This window comes from Gallus gallus, chromosome 1 (assembly GCF_016699485.2).
Source record: "Gallus gallus isolate bGalGal1 chromosome 1, bGalGal1.mat.broiler.GRCg7b, whole genome shotgun sequence".
NCBI classification, from domain to species: Eukaryota; Metazoa; Chordata; class Aves; order Galliformes; family Phasianidae; genus Gallus; species Gallus gallus.
The window spans coordinates 98,585,530-98,603,622 of NC_052532.1; positions in this window are offsets into that span (position 1 = coordinate 98,585,530).

Below are 18,093 nucleotides of genomic sequence, written 5' to 3' on the forward strand. Positions count from 1 at the left end.
TTAGGTGATTGTGCCTTTGGCTGTAATGGACCACAAATACGAAGTTTGTTTCTCTTTTATATCATTTTTTTCCTCCTTTCCATTTATCTTTTCTCCATTTAGGTTCTGTTATCATTTGCTCAGACTGCGCAAAGAAGCCTTAAAGCAAGTGCAAATGAATTCTGAAAAACCCACACAGGACCCTTTAATACCTTTGGAGTAATTGGGGTTTAACTGCAGTAAATCCTGATGCACACTATATAATGCAGGCATTCCCAAGCATTTCTACAGCCTTATAATAAACACTCCCACAGGCAAAATGAGACCAAAAAAAAAAAAAAAAAAGAAAGAAAGAAAGCACAATACACGCTCTCTGTACATCACCTCCTCATCCTCCAGCATTCTCCCTACACAGTTCCCATGCTCTCCTGACAGCTAAATTTTTCCTCCCAGGAAAGGACTGGGCAATTTAGGGACATGGTTTAGTGGGCATGGTGATGATAAGTTGATGGTTGGACTAGATGATCTTAGTGGTATTTTCCAACCTCAATGATTCTATGATTCTGTGGTGCTACTATTCTACGATTCTATGACTGGGGACTCCACAGCATACCCCTCCTTCTCACCCATTCCAGTCCAATTCCCGCACACAGGTTCCTTCATTATCCAGAAGGCCACCAGTATGGCTAACAATGGAGCTCTTGTGTTCTCGGCCCTGCTGCCAGGGTACAGGGTAGTGGGTGGATGGGCAGCTGCCTTGGTGCTTGGCAAGGTGATGGGAAAATACGAAAATCTGACAGCATTCCAGCTCCTTGCCTCACATCTCTTTGTGGTCACTGTGTTATAGATACACTATCCCATGACAGTGAGAAGATTTGCACCCCTTACCAGCGCAGCAGGTGGACAGCACCATCAGCAGCATGTGGTAGGGTGAAGAATCCCCATGCATGTTAGGCCCAGCATATAACATGGCTCATACTATACAGCCAGGCAACAAGCCAGTGCACAAGAACCCTGGCAGCATACGTGCCCTTTGCATAGATACAAGTAAGCTCAGCAGGTAAAAGGCAACAGGAAGGTAGGTTCTTTGAGTGCAGAGTCTTTCATCTTTCAGTTTAAGGACAGACGTAAAAGCAACCCACAATCCAAGTTGTGCACATTCTTCCTTTGAAGCTCTACCTATCTCCCAGCCCAAGCTTTGCCATTTCATGACCTCATTACCTTCCAAGCTCTACTCCTCCCTTCAGCATTTAGTCCCTCTGCAGAGTGGCAAGCACTTTCCCTCCCTTCTCAGGAATCTCAATGAACCTTTTGTTTTTTAGTATCTCAGACATACCAGTATATTCAGTTAGGTTTGTTTCAATGCCGTCAAAATTCTCTTTAGCAGTAGCATTATTTTTTTATAGCTGATCATACACAAAACATAGTGCATATCAGAACTTGAGCATCCACATCATGCATGCAGCATAACATGCAGAGCTACATGGGTAATACATTATTTCTTGAGAAAGATGACACTCGCTATTTTGAACTATGTTAATCCTATATTTACAAAAACTTGGCAAGGACTTTTAAACCCTCTATATGTATAAGCATGATGCCGAAGTGTTTTCCTATCATCTTTCCAGCCCTAATACCTAACAGCTGGGCCAAAAATGCTTCCCTGACCCTTCATCACTGTTTGATTTCCCCAAGACCAACTGGTTCACATCAATCAAAAAGGCCACTTCAGTAGGGACTATGTCTCATAATTTAAAGAACTGCAGACCTCTTCCTTTCTGAGGTGTAAACAGGACTTGCAAATATTTGGGGAAGGTTGGATGCACAGGGACTTAGCACAGACCACGGCTCCAAATTTGATCTTGTCACCCACATGCAGGCAAAACCAGTGTAGGACAGCCAGTACTCCTTTTCTAAGACCACCTTTATATGTATCTCAACACTTTGCTTTTACATACACCTTCTTGCTTTTCTCCCTCAGCCCCCAGGAACCTCAGCTACCCTCCACAAGCTGGGGAGGAGAGCAGCCTCTGCCTCTGCAGCCCATGATTTCACCCATCTGGTACCAATGATGGAATGGAGAGCCTGGAAACTCATCCAGGAGGCAAAGGAATAGCTCCAAGTCTCTCCCGATTGAATGTTAAGAGTTACCAGATGCTAATAAATGAACTCTACCTATGCCTAACATTAATCTGAATGTTGAATTCATCTTTAATGGCAATTGGACAGATCTTTGGGGAATTCCTTCTAAAACCAAAATTAGGGAGTTGTAAGACGGAATTCTGGGGGGAGAAAATAATTCTAGAATAAAATGAAGTAGAAGAACTGACTGCCTTGGTTTTGTTGACTGTATTATTAAAGGATTAATATATATATATATTAATATATATACACGCATTAAAAAAAAGGAAGGAAGAAAAGGAAGAAAAGAAGGAAGAAAAGAAGGAAGAAAAGGAAGAAAAGAAGGAAGAAAAGAAGGAAGAAAAGAAGGAAGAAAAGAAGGAAGAAAAGAAGGAAGAAAAGGAAGAAAAGGAGGAAGAAAAGGAGGAAGAAAAGGAGGAAGAAAAGGAGGAAGAAAAGGAGGAAGAAAAGGAGGAAGAAAAGGAGGAAGAAAAGGAGGAAGAAAAGGAGGAAGAAAAGGAGGAAGAAAAGGAGGAAGAAAAGGAGGAAGAAAAGGAGGAAGAAAAGGAGGAAGAAAAGGAGGAAGAAAAGGAGGAAGAAAAGGAGGAAGAAAAGGAGGAAGAAAAGGAGGAAGAAAAGGAGGAAGAAAAGGAGGAAGAAAAGGAGGAAGAAAAGGAGGAAGAAAAGGAGGAAGAAAAGGAGGAAGAAAAGGAGGAAGAAAAGGAGGAAGAAAAGGAGGAAGAAAAGGAGGAAGAAAAGGAGGAAGAAAAGGAGGAAGAAAAGGAGGAAGAAAAGGAGGAAGAAAAGGAGGAAGAAAAGGAGGAAGAAAAGGAGGAAGAAAAGGAGGAAGAAAAGGAGGAAGAAAAGGAGGAAGAAAAGGAGGAAGAAAAGGAGGAAGAAAAGGAGGAAGAAAAGGAGGAAGAAAAGGAGGAAGAAAAGGAGGAAGAAAAGGAGGAAGAAAAGGAGGAAGAAAAGGAGGAAGAAAAGGAGGAAGAAAAGGAGGAAGAAAAGGAGGAAGAAAAGGAGGAAGAAAAGGAGGAAGAAAAGGAGGAAGAAAAGGAGGAAGAAAAGGAGGAAGAAAAGGAGGAAGAAAAGGAGGAAGAAAAGGAGGAAGAAAAGGAGGAAGAAAAGGAGGAAGAAAAGGAGGAAGAAAAGGAGGAAGAAAAGGAGGAAGAAAAGGAGGAAGAAAAGGAGGAAGAAAAGGAGGAAGAAAAGGAGGAAGAAAAGGAGGAAGAAAAGGAGGAAGAAAAGGAGGAAGAAAAGGAGGAAGAAAAGGAGGAAGAAAAGGAGGAAGAAAAGGAGGAAGAAAAGGAGGAAGAAAAGGAGGAAGAAAAGGAGGAAGAAAAGGAGGAAGAAAAGGAGGAAGAAAAGGAGGAAGAAAAGGAGGAAGAAAAGGAGGAAGAAAAGGAGGAAGAAAAGGAGGAAGAAAAGGAGGAAGAAAAGGAGGAAGAAAAGGAGGAAGAAAAGGAGGAAGAAAAGGAGGAAGAAAAGGAGGAAGAAAAGGAGGAAGAAAAGGAGGAAGAAAAGGAGGAAGAAAAGGAGGAAGAAAAGGAGGAAGAAAAGGAGGAAGAAAAGGAGGAAGAAAAGGAGGAAGAAAAGGAGGAAGAAAAGGAGGAAGAAAAGGAGGAAGAAAAGGAGGAAGAAAAGGAGGAAGAAAAGGAGGAAGAAAAGGAGGAAGAAAAGGAAGAAAAGGAAGAAAAGGAAATCAGAATTCATCATTTTGTGATTTGTTGACATCAGGCATTTTCAAACAGCTTTTCCAGCATCTCATTCCCAAGTAATGAAATTTCAAGGGCTGACTGATGCCAGAGTGGCATCTGTGGACAGTGATAAACTGCGAAGTTGCTCTTCAAGAGCACAACTCTACAAAGTACCTAACTTCTCAGGTCATCAAATAAAGCTTAAGTCCCTGTGGGTGAAACTGTGATGCCAGCTGGATCTAAGCAGCAGCTTCACCAGGACTGTTTTGGATCTGCAGCTGTGCAAACAGACATTTTTCTCCTCACGATGAATGCTGAAAGCCAAGGTAACACACAATTCTGTGAGGAAATATGACGAATATACATGTGTGTATATATGTGTGTATGTATATATATATATATATATATGAAGTGGCTAACCATATTTATTCAGGAAAATAGATATTACTAGTTTAAGAAAACAGTCAGGTATTAATCAAATGCTGAAGGCATCTTCCAGCAGTCCCACCACATCCTCACCCATGCACTGGTGGCCTCTCTAGAGCAGAAGATTCATATTTTGTTGCCAAAAACCTGATGAATGAAGAGCTTGACCTTACTCATTTTACAGAAAGGACAGAACTGCCCTGTGCCTGACCACACATGGGCCCACGGCTCTAAGTCTGGAATAGAAGCTCTTCCTTACATCTTCAATATTCAGGCTTTGTGGAAAGCTTTCCACAATATCCAGAGATTGAGGAACCTGAGGGTTGTGTTTTGAGCCACGATTTAACCACAGTGAAATACTCACAGGGCATATGCATTTGCAGAAGTAATGGTCCGTGAGAAGACATCTGTGTAAATCTCTAAAAGGTGAGGTAAGTCCTCTAGCATCTGAGGCTCTGACATGGAACTCTGCGAAACTGAAGTGAGCAGCCCTGTGGGCAGGAGGGCCACATGCCAATAGCTCCAGAACAAAAGTGAAGGTCACATTTTGCTGTTAGCAAGCACTACCTAGGAAAAAAAAAATGCAGCGCACCTGCCCTCTGAAAAGAAATTCCTCATTTACTTGCCTGACAAAAGTTTTAACAAATTTGTAAACATGAAGAAGTTGAATTAACTGGCTTTAGAGAGCATTACAGTAACTCCATTGCTTGCAAAATTGCTGAATAATGCAAATATTTTTGAGAGAATACTTCAGCTCTCATCCCAGCACTGGCTCAAGAACAATTCCAAGATGATAAATGCATCCCTTCCTAACTCTGGGATTGCTCCTTCTCGGTCCTGTTCCTGGCATGACCAATGGCTAATACCATCACTCTCACAGGGCCACCCACAGTGGTGCCCAGTCACAGTACTGGTGCTGCCCAGGATTCCCCTCACTGGATGGGAGGAAACAGCCCCAACAGGCTGTGAAACTAGGGCCCTAATATGCTAAAGTGAAGGTTTTTTCCAAGTAATCTTTACCATCTGTTGTCACGCACTGATGTTAGTATTAATAATTTATAGGTCTCCTCTTAAGGCTGAGGAAGAAGCAGAATGCTAAGCTCTAACACAGAGGCAGCATCAACTTTTTTTAATGAGATTGATGTTGCTCTGTACGATAGCCTCACCCAGGGAATATATGGTGCTGTTCAGCTTTCCGTTGCTTTGCTTTTATAAATCTTTTCCTGAAAACTGTGGTGCGAGGTATTTATTTTAGTCTACCTCCTCTGTTGCTTCTCGTCTACTAAAATAAGGTATGCGGCCTATCTGGTACATCAGCAAAGTGCACGCAAAGGTCACTGGTGAAGCATAAGCTAACAATATAAGAAGCATTATAGGATGCAGCCGCTGCCAGGCAAGAGGCAGGGCTCTGCTCCTGCCATCCCAGTGACTGTGGGGCTGAAGTGGCATAGCTGTGCTACCAGTTTAAGCCGGCAGAATCTCCTTGCTATATTTAACCTTGATTTCCTCAGAGACTAAATATGCAAATCGTGAAATGCGACTCACAGCAAACACAGCTTCCATAAGAGAGAGCTACGTTATAGTTCCCAACAATCAAATCGGCCTTTCCTACTCGCAGGGCTTCTCTTTAATCCCCTACTAACGGGATTAATGGCAGGCTTACGGTTCGTGCCATCCGGCTCCTCTCGTACACACACCAAGGGAGCTGCTCTCACAGGGGGACAGGTGGATTAATGGCCTCAGTCACAAAGCGTGGTGATAAGGCACAGAACCAGCTGAAGGGAGTGATTCCTCGGCAAAAAGGGACAGCTGGGAGATCGCTATCACAACAGTGCAGCGCCCGAACCCTCAGACAGAGCGATGCGACACGTGGGAGACCCTTCTGCTGCTAAATTGAAAAACAAAACAAAGCCCCTGAAAGATAAACAAGTGCGGCGCGGGAATAAGTCTTTCCATTAATAAACACTTACCAGAGGATAAACAAGTAAAGGAATAAAGAACCTGGGAAGCTCAGAAATGTAGAGGCATTTGCTGAAACACAACTCCCCTAAGAAACGCAAAGCTCTGACAAACTGTTACACAACCTTTGATTTCTTTTAATAACAGTTGAAGGTCAGATGCCAGCGCTCTTCCTGGAAATCCTAAAAAGACTGGGTGGCTCCCCAAGTTAGCAGGGCCCTGCCGGCGGCACATTGTGCAACGCGGAGCCATTGAGCGCTGCGGATCGCGTTTCCCCCAGCAGCTGACTCAGGCACATTGCTGCGGGAGGGCCGCGCTGGCCCAGCGGCACGTAGGGCGGCCGGGCCGGGGTCAGGCCGATCCCCCGCCCGCCGCCGGGTTACCCGAGTTCGCGCCCGGCTATTGACATTCAGCGACGGTGCTTACTCATTACCGGATCAGCAGGGGACCGTCTGGCTCCGGGAGGTTAACCCTTCCCCTGCCCCGTGCTGGGTGCTTTTAAAGGAATAGGAGCTCCTGCTGAATGGTGGGGCGGGGGGCAGTGGCGGCGAAGGGCCTACTTGGGGGCCAAGCGGGTGCCCCCGGGGAGCCATCGCTCTACGAGCGCAGGTGAAGGGACACGGGCAGCTGGCCTCCACCTTACCAGCTATCTACTCGGCTTTCGCCCCCGTATCAAGCAAGCAGGGGCAGGGGGTGCTTGCTGTAAAGGAAAGGAAGCATCCCACAGTGCAGCATCCTCGAAGTTAGGATGCCTGCGTGTGAGGCAAGGGTCGCTGCCAACTCTCACTGTGAATGTTCATGGGATCACTGCAAGTCTCATAATGGTATTTTCCTTGATGACTGACCCTATTTATCTGAAAACTTCATTACCTTTTTAAGATAACTTCCAGTGCAGTGCTTCTGGCTTCCCCTTTCAGTGCCCAGAACCCAGAGAAAACAAAGGATAGAATCATCGAATCATAGAATGGCCTGGGTTGAAAAGAACAGTTTCAATCCCCCTGCTATGTGCAGGGTCGCCAACCACTAGACCAGGCTGCCAGAGATGGAGCATCCACAGCCTCTTTGGGCAACCCGTGCCGCTGCATCACCACCCTCTGTGTGAAAAACTTTGTCTAATATCCAACCTAAACCTCCCCTGTGTCAGTTTAAAACCATTCCCCCTTGTCCTATCACTATCCACCCCTGTAAACAGCCGTTCCGCCTCCTGTTTATATGCTCCTTTCAAACATTGGCATGCCACAGTGAGGTCTCCCCGGAGCCAATGATGAGAGGTAATGGCCTCAAGTTGTGCCAGGGAAGGTTCGGACTGGATGTTAGGAAAAACTTCTCCATAGGAGTGGTCAGGCAGTGGCAGAGGTTGCCCAGGGAGGTGGTGGAGTCACCACCCGTGGAGGTGTTCAAGAAATGTGTAGATGTGGCACTGAGGGACTTTGTTAGTGGGCAATAGTGGTGGTAGGTGGACGGTTGGATTAGATGATCTTAATTATCATCTACGTCTCTTCCAACCTTAATGATTCTGATACTATGAAAACTCCAAAAAGGAATGTGGATGGTCAAGGATTGTTACTACTAGCTCATGATCCTCTTTAGGACAGCCCTGTGGTTCAGTGGTAATGGCAGACTGATTTATGGATTTCAGTGTTAGCCGTCCTCTAATCAGGTTTATTAGTTTAAGTTTATTTGTTTTATTTAGATCTTAAAAATAAAAAATAGTTCTGTAACATGTGATAAAAGAAGCCCCCTTCTTTTTTCATTAAATCAAAGGCCCCTCTGTAAAAAGAGTCTGTATCAGTCTGTCACTGAGAAGAACAGATGGTGAATAGCAGGTACACAAAATGTTCATACTACTCTTTACTTCACCTTCCACTGTAATTATATTGCATGCCAGGCTCCAAATGAAGTGCTGAATTTAGGTATCAGAATTTGGAGGAAATTAATTTTGAGAAAGTTTAAATGTTAGTTCAATTTCACAACATTTTGAGAGTAATTTATATGTATATCAAAATGTGCCAGGTGCTGCGAGGCACATCAGGGGAGGCAAAGATCTTATCACAGCTTATAATCACAAATGATTTTTTCAAATAAACAATGAAATGTAAGTAAACAAGCATGGGAGTTTGCTTGCATCTGGCCTCAATTTGTCTTTATTAGTAATTTCTAATATTGAGAGCAAGGAAGGTAAGATTTATAGCTCTTCTCAAAGACAAGCCAGTGTAAATTAGATGGATTGAGCCAGTTCCAAGAATAGAGAGGGAAAAGGCACGATCTTTGAAAGTGGTGAATGAAATGTATTAGAAGGAGATACAGAAAGACACTAAGTTGTGCAAGTCCTTGAAGGTGAGGGACTAGACTTGAATTTAATAGGAAAGCCAGTGAAAGAACTTGAAGAATGGGATATGATCCAAGGGAAAGGTAAGATAGAAATGGACTTAGGTAGAATATCAGGACCAAAAAAAGAACTTATGGCTTATTTATAACTAATAAGTACTCTTACATTTGTTTGTTGTAGTTGGTGGAGGAAGCATTAATGTGTGAATTTTAAGACGGAGTGACAGTGAAGAAGTTGGAAGAGAAGTAGTAAGTCAAAAATAGATGATCAACTGGCATGCTTAACAAGCATTAAGGAAGAGAAGGAACTTATGAAAGTGCTTGAGATTTAGTTTGTTGGCATATGGCTTTCTTATTGCAGAGGGATATTCAGGAAGTTCAGCTGACAAAGTAAAGTAAGTTTGTTAGCAAAACAAAGTGGAAATGAAGAAGTTAAATTGCTGAGTTTGTGAGAGATAGTGGAAGCTGTGGAAGTGTGTCATAGCATGGGAATGGAGGAAAACAAGAAATGTGAGGTGTTTCTGAAAGCTGGAGAACAGGTGGTTTTCAGGAAGGGAGTGCAGTCACCCTAAAATGGAAGGGAGGAAGAGCTTGCTGGTGGATGCTGGTAGTGCCGGAAGCCATTTCAATGGGCTAGTGGGAACAGAATGCAGACTGCACATGGGGAGAAAATTAGCTGAATAGGGCCAGAAGAATTAAGATTTTTTTTTTTTCACATGTTTAAGACATATGGAGGCAAAGAAAGGAAGCATATGGAGTGGCACTAGAAAATGGGGCTAGGGTTGAAAGAGATGGTAGGGGAAACAATAACATGTTTCAGAAGCAGAGGAGAGTGGTTGAAGATGTCTCATTGTTTCTTCATGCTCCTCCATCTGCCAATATCCATCTGTTGTTTTTCTGTTGTACACTCAAATGTCAACTCCAGTAACTGTTTAATGTGAAATGGATAATCATGCCTCCCTTCCTCACTCATTTTTGGAAGACTATAGTGAAAAAAGAGAATTGTATCTTCCACACAGCACTGGAAGGGTGGGGAGAACCCGTTTGTTCTCTGTAGCCTAGAGCTTGGTGATTAAAGGATGCTGTTCTGGGAAGCGAGAAAGGTCAGATGTGAATCCATAAACCTGAGAAGGGCCCTGAACTTGTGTTTCCTGAAGCCCATCGAAGTGCTTAACCACTGCCCTGTTCTATAAAAGGCACTGATATCATCATCAAATCCCAAAGGAAAGGTGTAACAGGAGAATGTAATCTGGGGAGAGCATTCACTACCTCACTGCAGCCAAGGACACTCAAGGTGAGGTATCGAAGACACCTGCTCTTGGTGGCTCCCTGCAGTTTCCTCTGTCCTTGATGCCCTGAATACTTTGAACCAAAGCTTGAGGATCAGAGCCTAGTACATGGAAGCTGATGGATCTGTCTGGAGAAGCAGTGTCACTGGTGGCTGCCTGTCCCACACCATGGCTGTAGGTCATGTTTTGCATTGCGGAGGTGGCTGCTGAAGATCTGTGCTGATGGTGCAGTTTTTGCAGGCCCCTGCTAGCTGCTGGGACCTCACTGGTGCTGCCAGGAAGGCAGAGGAGGAGAGCATGTGGGAGGATGGTGGTGCCTAGCACAATGCAAGCACAGTCTAAGGAGCTGATCACCTCTCCCACATTTTGTGTGAGCATTGAGGTACCCCACTGCCACTACATTGTCTTTTACTCTGAGAGGCAGGTGCTTGCCCACCTTCACAGTCATCTCTCTACCACGATAAGGTAAAAGATGTACCCGTGCAACACCACTGGCTGCCAGTGACCTAAAAGGTAAATCCACGCCACCACTCATTTCCATCCTGGCTGAACACTGTGACTGTAGTCAGGCTGCTTTGTCAAGCTTTGACATGGAGCTGAGCCAGCCCCTCCCAGGTCAGCAGCATCAGTCCATGCCTGTTACATCCTCAGCTATGTATCTGCACTTATGATTTTCTCTGTTATGCTTATGATATTAGAATTTGTCTCGCTCTAGCCAAGACTCCTACTCTCCGTTCATGCACGAGCCTGTCATACTATACAATTACAGTGGAGTCAGGGCCTGATCTGTACTATAATTATAACTGAGTCAGTTACAACAGACTTGTCTCCTGACCTGGTTCCAAAATAGCACTACATTTTTTAAAGGAAAAGGGATTTTAGGTGTATTCTTCAACCATATTAATGGTTCACACATGTCTGGCATTTAAACCTGGTTAATTTCTGATAAAGCAACACTCTTATTAGCATAAGCAGGAAATGGTCCAAACTCACTGTTCATTAGCATTCACTAAGCCAGCTTCAAGCACCCTCTTTGAATGTCAGATATTTCCCGCTTGCATTCCCTCCCCACTTTGTATGTTTGCTGCTTCCTGGCATCCTTATCAGATGATAATGGATCAGTCTGGAGTGATGATGTCGCATTTAGATACCGAGTGGGACTAGTTTGGCCGGTCTGGGGTAATCAGGCCTTTTAACAGGGAAATGAATTTAAATAGGTCAATGAATCTTACAAGCCTGTGCATCAGGAATTATCAGCACTGCGGAACTTGCAGGCTGGGGGATAAATTCTCTTTCAAGCAAAAGTTCATTGATGCCACTAGAGCAGCGAATAACATTTCACTTACATTTAAAACATGCTTTGCCTTCATGGGTGGTTGGGAATCTTTTCAACTGGAATAAAGGTGTTTTTATTTTTGATGTTGTGTACAAAATACTTTTTGAAATTAGCTTGAAAATCTTGTTAAAGCTAAGAAGGTGCTTACCTTATCTTCCTTTTCCTAAATTGCAGCTGTAATACTTAGCTCTTATTGCTCACCCTCTGCCTCCTCTACTCTGAGCTGAATGAACCAAGGGACCTCAGCCACTCCTCATAGGTCTTCTCCTCCAGACCCTTCCCCATCTTTACAGCCCTCCTTTGGACACTCTCTAATACTTATTTTATGTCCTTTTCTGTACAGCGGAGCCCAAAACTGCACAGTGTATTTGAGGTGAGGCTGCACCGGTGGAAACATTAAAGAAAACTGGTCCTAAAATGGAACCCTGGGGTGCCCCGCTAGTGACTGACTGCAAGCCTGATGTAACCCCATTAACTATAGCCCTTTGAGCTCAAGCTGTCAGCCGATTGCTCACCCATCACATTATGTCTTTGTCCAGCTGCATGCCGGACATTTTGTCTGGAAGGATGCTGTGAGAAACAGTATCAAAAGCTTTACTGAATCAAGAAAGATAGCACCAACTGGCTTCCCTTGGTCAGCCTGATGGGTGACCTTGTCATAAAACGAAATTAAGTTAGTGAAACAGGACCTTCCCCTCATGAATCTGTGTTGGTTGTGACCAATGACCTCATTGTCTTGAGGTGTTTTTCAATAATTCCCAGCATAATTTTCTCCCTGTTTTTTCCAGGCACTGAAGTGAGGCTGAGAGGCCTGTAATTACCAGGGTCTTCTTTCTTGACCTTCTTGAAAATTGGAACAACTTTTGCCAGCTTACAGTCAAATGGGACCTCTCCAGAGTCCCAAGACCATTGAAAAATAATTGAGAGAAGTCTTGCAATGACATTGGAGAACTCCCTGAGTACCTTGTGATGGATCCCTTGGGGCCATGCATCTAGGTGGAGCAGCAAATCCTGTATGGTTTGCAGGTTGGCTGGGAGTTCATCATTACCACAGTCACGGTTCTCCAACTCACGGCACTTGGGGCCTTAGAGCCCATCATCAGTTGAACTCTTTGTTAACTCCACTTCATCCCCTACATTTCTTTTTGTGTTAGAGCTCTGAAATAGCCAACATTTGAAGGATAAATTCAGTGTTGACATTGCTTATTTAATCTTCAGTTCAGTGCAACTCTTTCAGAAGCGATTTAGGATAAGCTTTCAGGATACATCGACCCATCTAGTTCTGTTTTCAAATTCTCATGGTTGTGTTTGCTGTAAAACACACCACTTAACATCTTTCTCCAGTGTTACTTATATCTACCTTTATTGGATAGCACGTTTGAGGCTGTATATGTTTTTTTTTTTAAAAAAAAAGTGATTTCCCAGAGTAAGTTTTTAAAAATTGGACTAGGACAAGAATAGTTCTATGAGCTCACCAATATAAGCAGAAGAACTGTCATCTGTCTATGAAACTATATATGCATATGTTCCAATATTTATAAGATATAAATTGCCAAATTTAGATTAGTCTCCATTGTGCTACGGCCCGTTCTTTACTATGCATGAGAGTATGAAATGGTAGTTTTTAACTTGTAAGCCATTAACTCCTTGTAAATGGTCTGTGGAAACGAACTCAAAAAGAAAACCTGTTGCCCTTAGGTTTAATATGCTATGCATTGCTTGCACCTCTCTCAGGAAATATTTAAATGATTTGAAAAAGAAGAAAGGCAAAAAATCCTGGGCTTGGAATAGCGTTTCTGTTAAACCAAAAAAAAAAAAAAAAAAAGTGAGGTAATCAAGTCTGATCGTGGACAGATTATTGTCTGTTTTCCAGTCACACCGTTGTTTGCTTACAGGATACCCAATTCCCAAGCAAGCATGTAAAGCATTGCACCCTGGCCCCCTTGTACCTGATGCACCCCTGTGCAGCTACAGTCCTCAAATGCTACTGAACAGCTCTCAGGGAACACTGGGTGTTCAGGGTTGCCTGCCCATCCTCTTGATCTGGGTGGTGTGGTACCATCTGTCTACCCAGGCTTCTCCTGTCTGTGCTAGATAATTGGATAGTACACTCTGTGCTTTCTGTTCTCTGTTTGTACAACATTTTGCATAATGGTATCCTGATCCATAGAGGAGACTGCAGTAAAGAAATACCAAAAAATCCCAGCCCTTTGATAATGAGTAGGCTTACTGAAGTCACTATGTAAGAGAAACCCATAAGTTAGTCTCTACAGGGGGCCTTGGCATAGCGTGGAACTGCATGATGCTGTAGGCTAATGCTGGGAGCTTGTCATCTCCAGAAGGGTAAATTCTTCCATCTTTAGCCTTCATCTCGTGTATTTCAACACAACCCAGATCTAAGCCAGACAGTGTTTTTGCCCCCAGATGCTGTGGTTCATGTGAGGCACTACCCATGCAGCCCCTTGGAAGACCTGGCATGGCTGCTGGCAGCATTCCTGCCCTGGCCAGCTGTGGTAAAACCACAGCAATGCTCCTTAGGCTCACCCAGGGTACCTGTTTAATTTATAGATCTTGAGTACTGCTGGCTCCCCTCCAAATCTCTGATCTACTAGCTGTTTTTAATGATAAATTACATATGTTTAATAGCTCAGCTATTTTGTTTAGCTCCTTCAGAACTTTGAGATGAATAGGCTCCAGTCGTGGTGATTTATTGCAATTTAATTTGTCAAGTTGTTTCAGCACTTTTTCTTGCACTCCTCTGACAGCAGTTCACCTTCACAAACCAAAGACGGGTATATCCCCATTCTCCTCAGAGTGAGGACCACCACAAAAACTATTTGGTGAACTATTCCTCCTCTCCTGACCTTATTTTTTTCCTGCCCCGCTGATTAAATTTAGGGATTTTGCTGTGAGCATCTTGTGCTCAAATCCTTTACCACCACAGTTATGTCATACAATCCCTTTCATAAGCTGATTGATCATCAGTTTAATAGTAGATACAGTTTTGCCCTGGATTTTTCTAGAATCTCTCTGCTCTACATTCAAATGTTTTCTTTTGATTTCCAGCCTACTCATGACTGTTCTCTTTCCCCAATCATTGTCCACGTCTGTTTCATCTGAAGTAATCCTTCCTGAACACAGATGATCAGATGCCCAGAATGCCAAGTGAGGTTTTCACTTTCCTTTCTTTCTGGCTGCCCAGCCTGGCTTCGGTTTGCCTTTCTGCTTTTCATGGCTGACTTATATCAGGGCTTTGTATTTATGCAGAAAGAACAACTGTAACAAAGTCTGTAGGGTACCCGGCTGGTTTCCACTTGAAAGTTCCCAATTTGTAAGAGATTTCTGCTACTTGTACCTGGGCATGTGACCTTGCAGTTGGTATAATTGAATTTTATCCAATTTCTATTACTCCATTTGTCATTCATTACTTTCCATGTGATATCCTAATAGTCCCCTATATTAACAGTACCTCAACATTAATATTGCAATCAGCAAATTTCATTTGTGCATTCTTACATTTGAGCCAAGTTCCTTAAAGAAAGATTGGCTGGTTTCAAGACTTTCCTTGCACCATTCTCCAACATCCTCACATCTCCCATTTTAACACCCCCGAAGAGCATCCTTAACTAGATCTACAATATTTCTACTAACACTGGCTTTATTTAGATTAACTTATTGTGTGACAACATATGAAATTCATTGTTAAAATCTACCTCATTGAGTTTTACTGTATTTTGCCTACCTAAAATATCTATTTTGACAGAGAGAGATGTCAGAGTTGTCTCACGTGACCTGCATTTGGGACGTCAGTTTTTCTCCCCTATTTGTAATCACTGTCGTGTCCCACTGCTGCCAGGCCAAGGAGATAACAAGAATACGTACACACCAACACTCTAAAACCTGACAAATGACCGAATTAATAATAATGCATCTAATTCTTTAGTACTGTCAGCAACTCATTAGATCAATTTTTAAGCCATACTGAATGGGTTAAAGCACAGTCCCTGTGCTTGATTTTTCTTCAGCATCTGGGGTTTTTCACAACTGTGTGTGGTTTTAAAGTAGCTTCTTGGACTCTGCAGAGCTCGTCTGCCCAAAGGAATGCTGTGAGAGATTTGTGTCACTTTGCAAAGGTCAAATGCGTAACCATGTTGGTTTAGGTTGTAGCTGTTTTTCTCTCCATTTCCTAATTGTTCTGTTTTATTTTATTCGGTCTGGGCCATGCTGGCTTTGATGTAACAGTAATAAAGATTCCCTAAGCATTGTTAATAACCCTGCATGGGAATTCCTAAATCTTCCTGAAGAAAAAAATCATGGTTTAGATACCCCCAACTGTACTGCCATTGTGGGGAGCACTTTGCCCAGTGTGATATTACATTTGCAGCCCACTGTCTTCGGAAAGTCTCAGGGCCCTGCAGGTGGAATTGCCTCGAGCTCATAAGTAAACAAAAGGCACTCCCTCCTGCAAGGCCGGCAAACTTTTAATTACAAAATTGAAGAGATGAATCAGTTGGGTGTCACTTGACCGGGGAATGCTCTGGGTGACTGAATCAATGTCGCATGGGGTGACAACAGGTAATGGGTGTGAAGTGCCCTGGCAGCTGGGAGATATTTCCTAAAGGGGGAGATTAGTGACTGAGCAGCTAAATGGGTCACTGCATGGTGATGAACTGGAAGGCAAGCAGAGAGCAAGGGACAATTTGCGGACCATTTCTGGAATACGATATGAACCATGACAATTACATCACAAGTGCCTTGAAGTGTGACACTCACTTCCTGAATAAACTGCCCAAATATGTTGTTTGGGGGTTTTACCTTTTAAATGGAGACTGTTGAGATTTCTTAAATAACACTCTTTAAAACATTTTCTTAGGAATCTCCTTACCTATTTTTTTTTTCTATGATATTAGAGACTGTAACCTTTGCAAACTTTTTGAAATATGTCTTTAGCTCTTATTGTGCATTCAGAGGTTTTATTGAACAGAATCACAAGTTAGGTAATAGAAATTGGGAAACCTGAGGAGACATGCAAAACGTTGATCTTCTGGTTAGAAAGCATCCACTAAAATAATATAAAAAGCTACCAGCTGTGTCAACTTTGAAAGCTGTGTTGTGCAAATAACTCTCTGAGGTCAAAGTATTTTGCAAAATCATCCACTGCCCTCCTCACAGTGATCATGGTTACGGTGCAAATGCCCGCCTCAGACAAGCGTCATTGCATGTTCTGACAGTATGATGTGGGACTGAAAGCATGTTTTAATTTTCACACAGCTGAAGCCTTCAGGAGAAGCTTCAGAAGGTACAAAGGCACCTTTAGATGAGAGGATGTGCATGCTGAGGTTTTCCTGTCTATCAGGAAGCAGGAGGCATTGCAGAAGATGTAGCCGAGAGATCCATTGCAAGGTAGGAGGTCCTCATCCTTTATTTTCCAGTTGCTTCCTGATAATGACATCATAAAGTGGCCTGTCCTGTATTGCTCTTCCGTGGAATGGCTCTTGTGAGCACATATGCCCTACCCTGGCCTGAGATATAGATTTTTCCTACTGCCATTCTGCTTTCCAAAGTGAAACTGTGATGAGCGAGCAACAGATGAGAATTCACCAGCCCATAAGGGGTAGGTATGGCATGATACACCAAAGAGATGTCACAAAATGTCACATTCCTGGTCTTTACCCCCTGCTTGCTCCATGGCTCTGTCAGGCACATGGATACATCTGGTCAGAAACTCCAAATGTCTGAAGAACAGCCTCTGGCTTGTGAGAACCAAAAGAGGTGCCATGGTGCTATGCCATAGGAATGCATTAGATACCCGTGGCTCCCAGGGGCCAGTTGTGTGAGTCCTGTTTAAAGCCCAGCATGGGGCAGAAACCACCTACTCCACAGACCTGTGTTGACAGCTCAGAAGGCCAAATTGGCTTCTCTTGGGTGAGCTGTGAGCTTCTGCTCCCTTGTCTCCTGGGGGCTGCCAGGAAGGGAATAGGCACAGTCTGGTGTGTGCTCTGCAATGCAAGAGATGCTCCCTGACTCCTGTTGATGTACATCCTTATTTTCTGCATTGGGGTAAGCCTGCTCTCACGAACTGCACGCATGGAGCAGCTTACTTCAAGCAAAGTGTTGCTCTCCCTTTCATCAGGGCAGAATTTGGAAAAGGAAAATCTGTTGAATAAGTTATTATCCAGATGCCAGAAAGGACAGAAGAAATGAGCACCACCAGCACCAAAACACAGACAGCCAGGGACGTCTCTTACACAAACCTTTCCATGACAAACCCTTTCCTATACAATTGCTGGATAGTGTCTATATTCCAGCCTTGGGAAATAAATCTTGTGTCATGAAATAGGAAATAGTTTAACACTTTACCACTGCTATCATAATGAATTAATTTGATATTCATGGGAATACCACATGTGCTTTTGTAGGTGTTCTACTACCATTTCACTTTCACTAATGGACACTAAAGTTGTACTGATTTTTCCCCAAAGCCACATAATGATCTGTAATATTCCTGAATAATTGCATGTTAAGTGGAAGTTAACGGGGTTGACTACTCACAGAAATATGTCAAAATATTTTTAATATTTTGAGTTGGAATCTGAATGTTGGCAGGACCTACCAATGCTTCCAAATATGCAGAAAGTTTTACAAATGGAAGTTCTGGAATATTTTTTGAGGGTTAAAAAGCCCTCAAATGTTTTTTTGCTGAATAATTTTTGCAGCCATCTGCAGAGCAGAAAAATTGTGTTAAAGGGAAAAAAGAGGGAAAACCAAATATAAGTTCAAATGGTATAAAATGTGATCATTAAATAATAGCTTACACTCCACAATTTCATTTATACCGTTGCTTGAAACAAAACCTTGGTTGCAGGCATTTTAAAAGCAGGTTAGTCCTATTCTGAGCCTGAGTGAATGCTGCTCATGAGATGGTGGTGTTGCCCAAAAGTAGAGTGAGGAGAAA